Source organism: Mytilus trossulus, chromosome 8 (genome assembly GCF_036588685.1).
Source record: "Mytilus trossulus isolate FHL-02 chromosome 8, PNRI_Mtr1.1.1.hap1, whole genome shotgun sequence".
Taxonomy (NCBI): domain Eukaryota; kingdom Metazoa; phylum Mollusca; class Bivalvia; order Mytilida; family Mytilidae; genus Mytilus; species Mytilus trossulus.
The window spans coordinates 10,530,541-10,542,474 of NC_086380.1; positions in this window are offsets into that span (position 1 = coordinate 10,530,541).

The following is an 11,934-nucleotide window of genomic DNA, read 5'->3' on the forward strand; positions in this document are numbered from 1 at the left end:
GTTACCTATCTGATACTTATTCGCCTATTATACGTTTGTTGTACGTTGCACCTTTTAGAAAAGGATTTTCAATTATGTTCATGTCTCAGGTGGTAACAATGTGTTCTTAGAGATGAAATAACCCTATTACTGCGTATGTACCCGTTCCAGCGCTCGGTTAATACCCTGTTACCTTTTCGTTACTTATTCGCTTATAATACGTTTGTAATACTTTTTATGTGTAGTGTAGTATGTTCAGACTTATTTTTGTTTGTACGTTTTGGATGATTTTGTTTAAATATTCCATCTGTAATGGCAGTGTAAACATTCAGAGTTTGAATTTATTAGAATAGTAAATTTAACATTTAAGAGAAAGCTGTACTTGTCACAAAGCTGCCACCAAAAAATAGGGACATTGCTTTAATCTACAATTTTCTATGACAATGATAAATGTTCATTAAGAAGAGCAAATTTTCGTCTTTTATTCATCATATTTGATTTTCAACCATATTTGTCAGGGTTCTCCAAGGAAAATATGTGCAAAAGCAGAAACATGTAAATACTTTAATTTTATATAACAGGTAACAGGTTATTTACCGAGCGCTGGAACGGGTACATGCGTGCTAATAGGGTAATTTCATCTCTTAGAAAACATTATTACCACCAGAGATATGAACTTAATTGAAAATCCTTTTCTAAAAGGTTCTACGTACAACAAACGTATTATAAGTGAATAGGTAACAGGGTATTAACCGAGCGCTGGAACGGGTACATGCGCGCTAATAGGGTCATTTCATCTCTAGAACACATTGTTACACCAAGAGACATGGGCACAATTGAATATTTTTTTTAAAAGGTGCAACGTACAACAAACGTATTATAAGTGAATAAGTTACAGGGTATTAATCGAGCACTGGAACGGTTGCAATCGCGCTTATAGGGTCATTTCATCTGTAAGAACACATTGTTACCACCAGAGACATGACCACAATTGAAAAACGATTTAATTCAAAGTGCAACCGTATACTCCGCGCATTAAAACGAATAAGTAACAGATGTGCATATAGAGAAAAACTATGTGCATATAAAGTAAACTATGTGCATATAGAGAACAAGTATGTGCGTATAGAGAAAAAGTATGTGCATATATAGTAAAACTATGTGCATATATAGAAAAACTATGTGCATATATAGAAAATCTATGTGCATATAAAGTAAAATATGTGCATATAAAGTAAACTATGTGCATATAGAGAAAAAGTATGTGCATATATAGAAAAACTATGTGCATATATTGAAAAGTATAAGTGTATCTAAAAAGTACACATAAGGCAGCTACGGCGTTCCATACACTGATGTAGGTGTGGTTTGATCTCTCCATAATAGCTTGTCCCAGGAGAAGACAAAATATCATAACACACTGATGTAGGTGTGGTTTGATCAGTCCATAATAGCTTGTCCCAGGAGAAGACAAAATATCATAACACACTGATGTAGGTGTGGTTTGATCTGTCCATAATAGCTTGTCCCAGGAGAAGACAAAATATCATAACACACTGATGTAGGTGTGGTTTGATCTCTCCATAATAGCTTGTCCCAGCAGAAGACAAAATATCATAACACACTGATGTAGGTGTGGTTTGATCAGTCCATAATAGCTTGTCCCAGGAGAAGACAAAATATCATAACACACTGATGTAGGTGTGGTTTGATCTCTCCATAATAGCTTGTCCCAGGAGAAGACAAAATATCATAACACATTGATGTAGGTGTGGTTTGATCTGTCCATAATTGCTTGTCCCAGGAGAAGACAAAATATCATAACACACTGATGTAGGTGTGGTTTGATCTCTCCATAATAGCTTGTCCCAGGAGAAGACAAAATATCATAACACACTGATGTAGGTGTGGTTTGATCTGTCCATAATAGCTTGTCCCGGGAGAAGACAAAATTCCATAACACACTGATGTAGGTGTGGTTTGATCTGTCCATAATAGCTTGTCCCAGGAGAAGACAAAATATCATAACACACTGATGTAGGTGTGGTTTGATCTGTCCATAATAGCTTGGCCAGGCGAAGTCAAATTTACATAACACACTGGTGTGGGTGTGGTTTGATCTGTTCATAATAGCTTGTCCCAGGAGAAGACAAAATATCATAACACACTGATGTAGGTGTGGTTTGATCTGTCCATAATAGCTTGGCCAGGCGAAGACAAATTTACATAACACACTGGTGTGGGTGTGGTTTGATGTGTTCATAGTAGCTTGTCCAAGGAGAAGACAAAATATCATAACACACTGATGTAGGTGTGGTTTGATCTGTCTATAATAGCTTGTCCCAGGAGAAGACAAAAAATCATAACACACTGATGTAGGTGTGGTTTGATCTGTCCATAATAGCTTGTCACAGGAGAAGACAAAATATCATAACACACTGATGTAGGTGTAGTTTGATCTGTCCATAATTGCTTGGCTGGAAAAAACAAAATAACATAACACACTGATGTAGGTGTGGTTTGATCTGTCCATAATAGCTTATCCCAGGAGAAGACAAAATATCATAACACACTGATGTAGGTGTGGTTTGATCTCTCCATAATAGCTTGTCCCAGGAGAAGACAAAATATCATAACACACTGATGTAGGTGTGGTTTGATCTGTCCATAATAGCTTGTCCCAGGAGAAGACAAAATATCATAACACACTGATGTAGGTGTGGTTTGATCTGTCCATAATAGTTTGTCCCAGGAGAAGACAAAAAAATCATAACACACTGATGTAGGTGTGGTTTGATCTCTCCATAATAGCTTGTCCCAGGAGAACACAAAAATATCATAACACACTGATGTAGGTGTGGTTTGATCTGTCCATAATAGCTTGGCCAGGCGAAGTCAAATTTACATAACACACTGGGGTGGGTGTGGTTTGATCTGTTCATAATAGCTTGTCCCAGGAGAAGACAAAATATCATAACACACTGATGTAGGTGTGGTTTGATCTGTCCATAATAGCTTGGCCAGGCGAAGACAAATTTACATAACACACTGGTGTGGGTGTGGTTTGATCTGTTCATAGTAGCTTGTCCAAGGAGAAGACAAAATATCATAACACACTGATGTAGGTGTGGTTTGATCTGTCTATAATAGCTTGTCCAAGGAGAAGACAAAAAATCATAACACACTGATGTAGGTGTGGTTTGATCTGTCCATAATAGTTGTCACAGGACAAGACAAAATATCATAACACACTGATGTAGGTGTAGTTTGATCTGTCCATAATTGCTTGGCTGGAAAAAACAAAATAACATAACACACTGATGTAGGTGTGGTTTGATCGGTCCACAATTGATTAGCTGGCAAAAACAAAATAACATAACACAATGATGTAGGTGTGGGTTGATCTGTCCATAATAGCTTGTCCCAGGAGAAGACAAAATATCATAACACACTGATGTAGGTGTGGTTTGATCTGTCCATAATAGCTTGTCCCAGGAGAAGACAAAATATCATAACACACTGATGTAGGTGTGGTTTGATCTGTCCATAATAGCTTGTCCAAGGAGAAGACAAAATATCATAACACACTGATGTAGGTGTGGTTTGATCTGTCCATAATAGCTTGTCCCAGGAGAAGACAAACTATCATAACACACTGATGTAGGTGTGGTTTGATCTGTCCATAATAGCTTGTCCCAGGAGAAGACAAAAAAATCATAACACACTGATGTAGGTGTGGTTTGATCTCTCCATAATAGCTTGTCCCAGGAGAACACAAAAGTATCATAACACACTGATGTAGGTGTGGTTTGATCTGTCCATAATAGCTTGTCCCAGGAGAAGACAAAATATCATAACACACTGATGTAGGTGTGGTTTGATCTGTCCATAATAGCTTATCCCAGGAGAAGACAAAATATCATAACACACTGATGTAGGTGTGGTTTGATCTCTCCATAATAGTTTGTCCCAGGAGAAGACAAAATATCATAACACACTGATGTAGGTGTGGTTTGATCTCTCCATAATAGCTTGTCCCAGGAGAAGACAAAATATCATAACACACTGATGTAGGTGTGGTTTGATCAGTCCATAATAGCTTGTCCCAGGAGAAGACAAAATATCATAACACACTGATGTAGGTGTGGTTTGATCTCTCCATAATAGCTTGTCCCAGGAGAAGACAAAATATCATAACACACTGATGTAGGTGTGGTTTGATCTGTCCATAATAGCTTGTCCCAGGAGAAGACAAAATATCATAACACACTGATGTAGGTGTGGTTTGATCTGTCCATAATAGCTTGTCCCAGGAGAAGACAAAATATCATAACACACTGATGTAGGTGTGGTTTGATCAGTCCATAATAGCTTGTCCCAGGAGAAGACAAAATATCATAACACACTGATGTAGGTGTGGTTTGATCTGTCCATAATAGCTTGTCCCAGGAGAAGACAAAATATCATAACACACTGATGTAGGTGTGGTTTGATCAGTCCATAATAGCTTGTCACAGGAGAAGACAAAATATCATAACACACTGATGTAGGTGTGGTTTGATCTCTCCATAATAGCTTGTCCCAGGAGAAGACAAAATATCATAACACACTGATGTAGGTGTGGTTTGATCTGTCCATAATAGCTTGTCCCAGGAAAAGACAAAATATCATAACACACTGATGTAGGTGTGGTTTGATCTCTCCATAATAGCTTGTCCCAGGAGAAGACAAAATATCATAACACACTGATGTAGGTGTGGTTTGATCTGTCCATAATTGCTTGTCCCAGGAGAAGACAAAATATCATAACACACTGATGTAGGTGTGGTTTGATCTCTCCATAATAGCTTGTCCCAGGAGAAGACAAAATATCATAACACACTGATGTAGGTGTGGTTTGATCTGTCCATAATAGCTTGTCCCAGGAGAAGACAAAATTCCATAACACACTGATGTAGGTGTGGTTTGATCTGTCCATAATAGCTTGTCCCAGGAGAAGACAAAATATCATAACACACTGATGTAGGTGTGGTTTGATCTGTCCATAATAGCTTGGCCAGGCGAAGTCAAATTTACATAACACACTGGTGTGGGTGTGGTTTGATCTGTTCATAATAGCTTGTCCCAGGAGAAGACAAAATATCATAACACACTGATGTAGGTGTGGTTTGATCTGTCCATAATAGCTTGGCCAGGCGAAGACAAATTTACATAACACACTGGTGTGGGTGTGGTTTGATCTGTTCATAGTAGCTTGTCCAAGGAGAAGACAAAATATCATAACACACTGATGTAGGTGTGGTTTGATCTGTCTATAATAGCTTGTCCCAGGAGAAGACAAAAAATCATAACACACTGATGTAGGTGTGGTTTGATCTGTCCATAATAGCTTGTCACAGGAGAAGACAAAATATCATAACACACTGATGTAGGTGTAGTTTGATCTGTCCATAATTGCTTGGCTGGAAAAAACAAAATAACATAACACACTGATGTAGGTGTGGTTTGATCTGTCTATAATAGCTTGTCCAAGGAGAAGACAAAAAATCATAACACACTGATGTAGGTGTGGTTTGATCTGTCCATAATAGCTTGTCACAGGAGAAGCCAAAATATCATAACACACTGATGTAGGTGTGGTTTGATCTCTCCATAATAGCTTGTCCCAGGAGAAGACAAAATATCATAACACACTGATGTAGGTGTGGTTTGATCTCTCCATAAAAGCTTGTCCCAGGAGAAGACAAAATATCATAACACACTGATGTAGGTTTGGTTTGATCTGTCCATAATTGATTGGCTGGCAAAAACAAAATAACATAACACACTGATGTAGGTGTGGTTTGATCTCTCCATAATAGCTTGTCCCAGGAGAAGACAAAATATCATAACACACTGATGTAGGTGTGGTTTGATCTCTCCATAATAGCTTGTCCCAGGAGAAGACAAAATATCATAACACACTGATGTAGGTGTGGTTTGATCTCTCCATAATAGCTTGTCCCAGGAGAAGACAAAAAATCATAACACACTGATGTAGGTGTGGTTTGATCTCTCCATAATAGCTTGTCCCAGGAGAAGACAAAATATCATAACACACTGATGTAGGTGTGGTTTGGTCTGTCTATAATAGCTTGTCCCAGGAGAAGACAAAATATCATAACACACTGATGTAGGTGTGGTTTGATCAGTCCATAATGGCTTGACCAGGCGAAGACCGTTGGTCTAAAAACTATTGACCAAAATTATGGACCAATCATTCAATAGAATAATCAAAATTCTATGGATATTAGGTTAGATCTTAGATTACAAGTCGAATCATGAATGCAAACTTGTCCAAAATACCATGATCTGAATTGTTCTGCGACTTTGGGTTAAAAAAAAAATCCTCTCAAATGAATTTTGATATTTTATCTTTTTTATATCCTTTGGGTCATCGTCCTTTATAAATAAAAAGAGAGTCAAATTAAATACCAAAGGGACATTCAAACTCATAAGTAAAAAAATAACTGATAATGCCATTGCTAAAAAAGCATAAACATAGACTAGACAATTTTAAACAACAGTACACAAAATCAAAACAGTTAACTGGAGATTGAACAACACGAAACCCTATAAAAACTGGGGTTGACCTCTGGTGCTCCCGAGAAGTGTTAGCAGATTCTGCTCCACATATGGTACCCCGTCACGGTGTACTTATAGTACCACACACGCTGTGATAAGTCTAATAAGTACATCATTTTCGGTGAAATTGTAATTACGACACTTGGAACATCTGTTGTCATCTGTGAAGCAGATATTTCACAACAGATAAACAATTTGTGATTAAATTAACGAAGGGATGATTTCAATTTTACTACTTGAAACTCTTGGTTAAATAGCTTCCTTATGAGCAGTAATTCTCTGTTGAGGCCAGTGTGATAGGAAATACAAGGCCTCAGCCTGGAAATCATATCAACTGATAAATATATGCTCCGTATGCAGGTGCTCCTTCACTGTTGCTACATAGAAAGGGACATTACACCATCGGGAAGATGAAATCATCTCTTTACTCGAAATGTTTTGTTTCCAACTAAACCATTGTAAACCTCATTGTCAATTTCTAGTTGCAAGTCAAGATATGAAACAGACCGTGGCTTAATTGTATCTGATGAATCCTTTAATATATTACTTTGGCCGTATTTTGTAAAACTTTTAGGAACGTAAATACAAAATTTCAATTCTGGTACCTGAAATGTGAAAGTTAAAGAATACTATTTACTTCTTTTTCCTCATCCTAAGTCAGCCACGTATGATTAAAGTTATAAGTAGGCAAGAAGATGTGCACAGTTTAATTGTTCCCATGAGAATGCAAATTGTTTGATGAATAAAAGCATGGCCTCCAAACGTAGCAAATATGTTGTCAATCAAGAAAACTAGCATCTTGATAATGTAATTTTTGTTTCAATCGGAGATAATAGTTATCAAAGGTGCCAGGATTATAATTTAGTACGCCAGACGGGCGTTTCGTCTACATAAGACTCATCAGTGACGCTCATATCAAAATATTTATATAACAAAACAAGTACATTATATTTACAGAGTACGTACGTACAATTTAGCCCCCGATACCTACGATGAGATACTTGTTTCTACCGTTTGTTCATTCTTTGTTCTGAACAAAACAGGACCAACTCTTTCAGTTTGTCTGTTAGTTTGGAATGGGAATATTTGTATAGAGTGAAGAAAATTCAAACGTTTTAATACTATATCAAGGTGAAAGAGTCTGATTGTATGTACTCTAAAAAGATCTTTTGATTCATTTAGTATCCACATCTGATCCACGTCGCCCTTGGCATTATCCATACAGTTACTAGTAGGTATACTTTCACATTAACTCTAAGGGAGCTACCATTTGATTTTTATGGGGGGGGGGGGGGGGGGGGGGCTAGGATGAAAAATTTTGTCCTGCATTTTTTTTAGTTGTAATCTCTGTCCTGCCTTTTTATTTTTCACTCTATCCGGTCCTGCTTTTTTTATTTTAGTTTATCCTGACTTTTTTTACATAAATTGTCATCCTGACTTTTTTTTTTTAAAGTGTCTCATCCTGCCTTTTTTTTTACTCAAAACCACAGGCACTTGTCTCAGAAAAAAAAATCCTATATACCTTATTATAACACCTTGTGTTATAATAAAGTATATAGGGAAAAAAATTCTGAGACAAGTGCCTGTCCTGCCTATTTTTTTCAAATTTCATCCTAGCCCCCCCCCAATAAAAATCAAATGGTAGCTCCCTAAAGCCCGACTTTGATTAATTGATGAGGATATTTATGTTCATGATTTAGAAAAAAGTTTCTTGAAGCAATTGGAAAACCTAACAATATAACTTTGTTTGTATAAGGACACTAATGTATCTAATACAGCGAAGGAAGATCTACACAATACAGCTAGGTGCTGAGATATATAGTTAGCCTGTCTGTCATTCTCATATGAAATGCAGAATCAAAGGTGCTGTTTTGAATCTTACTTAATAAATTGAATCATCATAAATATAGAGAATAATTTATTTCTTGTAAGATTATATGTGGAACAAAACTATTTTTGAACCAAAGTATTGACATCAACCATTGTAATCTTTTCTCCATATGTACTTAATTCCAATATCTTTGATTTGCTTTGTCTTATATACATACCTGCCAACTGTCACTATTTGCGGGGGATTTCCCCCATGGAGGCTCCCAAATTGAAATTGTAAAAGAGCAATTTTGTCTAAAATTTTAAACAAAACAATTAATTTTCCCATGACAATAGGCTTATAAAAGTTTGAAGAAGCAAAAAAACAACATTAAAATGTATTTAAAGGCCGTCTTGAATTTTTTTTTAGAATTCTGACAGCCATCTGGCAGGCCAAACCCCCATGGGCATTTTGAAAAGTTGACAGGTATGTATATAACTGGGGTTCGTGTTGCTTTTTCTTATTATTTAAATTACCACATGGTAAAAATATAAATTATTTAATGCCCAAAAAGGCGCAAGCCAGGGCCGACCGTGCAAGGGCTGTATAGCCAGTCAAGGTCGTTAAAAACTTCCATTTGTTGTTTTTCTTATTCTGCAGTTTTCCATGTTGTTTCATGTGTACTATAATTGTTTGTCTGTTTGTCTTTTTCATTTTTAGCCATGGCGTTGTAAGTTTATTTTCGATTTATGAGTTTGACTGTCCCTCTGGTATCGTTCGTCCCTCTTTTAAGCATTAACACCAAATCATTACAAAATTTGGAAGGATTTTATGGTTTAATAAACACAGGTCAAGCTAGTACACATTGCATTGGTTTTTGATATTTTGTTCTTAAGTTATGCCCCTCAATGATGTGAAAAGAACCTTAACTAGAATAGGTTTCTAGGTTTACAAAAATAGATATGCAATATCACCCAAAGTTTACAGACGATGAACTTTGTACTTTGTTTATGCATACACTTCCATAAATCTGGTGATATTTTGTACAATGCTTTCACTCATAAGTAAACCAATGTACTACTACCTACAGCGTATAGAGGAGCTAGGTAATTTTTGGGATATATAGTGTTTTTTACGAGGAATAAATTTACTTGGAGGTACTATATTCCATCATCAAAGTGGACAAATATAAAAAGAAAAAGATGTGGTATAATTCAGTGCTTATGAGACGACTCACCACCAGAACCCAAAATGACATACTATGCGACCTACAGCCATGAACAAAACCCATGCCACATAGTCAACTATAAAAGAATCGAAATGAATGAAATACATAATATGATATACAAAAATAAACAGCAACTACTGAATGAGAATGATGGGTTTAAACATGTAATCAGGCGCACAACCCTCCCCTGACATGGGAAAATGGTGTACCAGTATAAACTATAAATAAAGAATACAAATCAGTTGACAAAAGCTGAACTCATCAGAAATATGCATTTTGAAATAGTATGCTAGTATATGGCAAAAAAAATAATTCTAGGTACAACAGTATAATTTCTGTACGTTTTATCCTAAACAGATAACCAAATTTAAAGTTTTTTTAAAAGGATTTGGCAGGTTTTAGATTCTGACCTTCTGAGAGGGGAAAACATACAGGGAAAACTTATCCTACCTCTTTTTTTTGCTACGAAATCGAAACGTGGTCTATTGACGGTCAAGGAAACATTAACACCTACATAAGCAAACTCGAAAAAAAAACCCAGTCAAGATACCAGGCTGATGACTCAGTATGTCAGACCTTTGCCTACATAAGGTCCATTAGTGGTGCTAAATTTAAAACAGGAAAAGAGCCATTCCAACTCATATACGAAGTTTCAGGTACATTCATTAAACATTTAGTCTTCTAATTTCTTTTCACTATTAGATAAAAGAGTTCAAATGGGCCAAACGTGTAAAACTTTGTTAAATGTCAGATTTTTTTAAATCTAAATTTATAAAAAGAAGGATTTAATGCTAAAATATTCCTTATTGTAGTCGTTTAAATCAAAATATTTACCCATCCTGAATTATTCCAAGTTTGCAAGCTAAACCTTTTCAGGTTATGGGTAACGGTTTTATTGTTCACTACCACATGGCCCTCCGGGAACATCAGTGGCAGATTCACAATGTAAGAAAAGGGGGTCACTTACTGCCTAAGAGGGGTCAAATCCAGTTACTACCCCTCCCTAAATCCGCATCTGGACATACTTTTGTTCTTTTTGTATATATAAGCTACAACTCAGATGTATGATTAGTGGAGAGATCTGAGTTTACCAAAACAAATCTTCATACTTGGTAGAATTTATTTGTCATATTCTCTTGATCTAAATATCTCACTTTTTGCAGAGTCCTAAAACTTGACCATTCACCATGTAGCAGTCTAGTAATATTGTTGACAATATACGAACAACGAACAACGAATTCGAAGAACAGATTGACTCGTTTTTATATATCCTTAGCAGATATATTTTTACATTAACGAAATTTAGAAGAATATATAAAAAATAATTTCATAGACAATATAGACAATATTTTATTAGCACAAACACATTTACATTAAATGGTTATGGCATACAAAATTAAAACAATAAACTGACAATAGTTAAATTGATTATAATTATATTAGAGTGACAGTGGTATTCACAGCGAAGAAGAAAAAGACTATGAATATCAACAGTTAACACATTATTGATGTTCATGAACAATTAAAAAAAGAACACAAGCAAAAAATAGATTGCATATTAAAAGAAATACAAGTTATACAGATGTTCTCAATAAAAAACAATCATTAATATACTTTATGGTGATTTTTATAATGACTGGTAGACTGCTATTTAAAAGTACAGTCAAATGCTTCAGTGTTATAGTGGACTGCAATTTAAAAACATTGAAATTAAGACTTTTATTAATATTTTGTATATAGGTATCCCTCAATGATCGATGTATAGCATGGATAGATTGAGAAGAAATGGTATTCATCCTCAATTTCTTTTCTGTTACAGGATAAGCAAATGCGTTCAATGTTGGTATAACGGCCTCTTTCAATTGCTAGGGAATGGGCACTTAGTTTAAATTTACTGAAAACTGATCGGTCATTTACATATATCAATATATGGGGGCCTTTTTCTAATTCTTTTAGTATGACAAAAGAAATTTAATTTTTCATATTTATTGATAGAACAATTCATAATTTGACAAGCATGGTCATAGATTCTTTGTTGGATAGTACTTATGTGATATTTTAAATTAAAAGTATCAAAAGTGAGATGACCAAGGCCTAATTTTTTTTAACGTAACCAGTCTTTTACAATGTTAACCCATTTACTTGTTTTCTCTACATTATTATATGTTTTATTGACTAAAGTTTTAGGCGAGTTTACAATGTGGTTTAGAAATTTTATAGCTGATGAGTGGAAGTAAATGTAGAAAAAAAAATTAAGCACAATAATTAAATTGTCATTTTGTAGGAAAATATT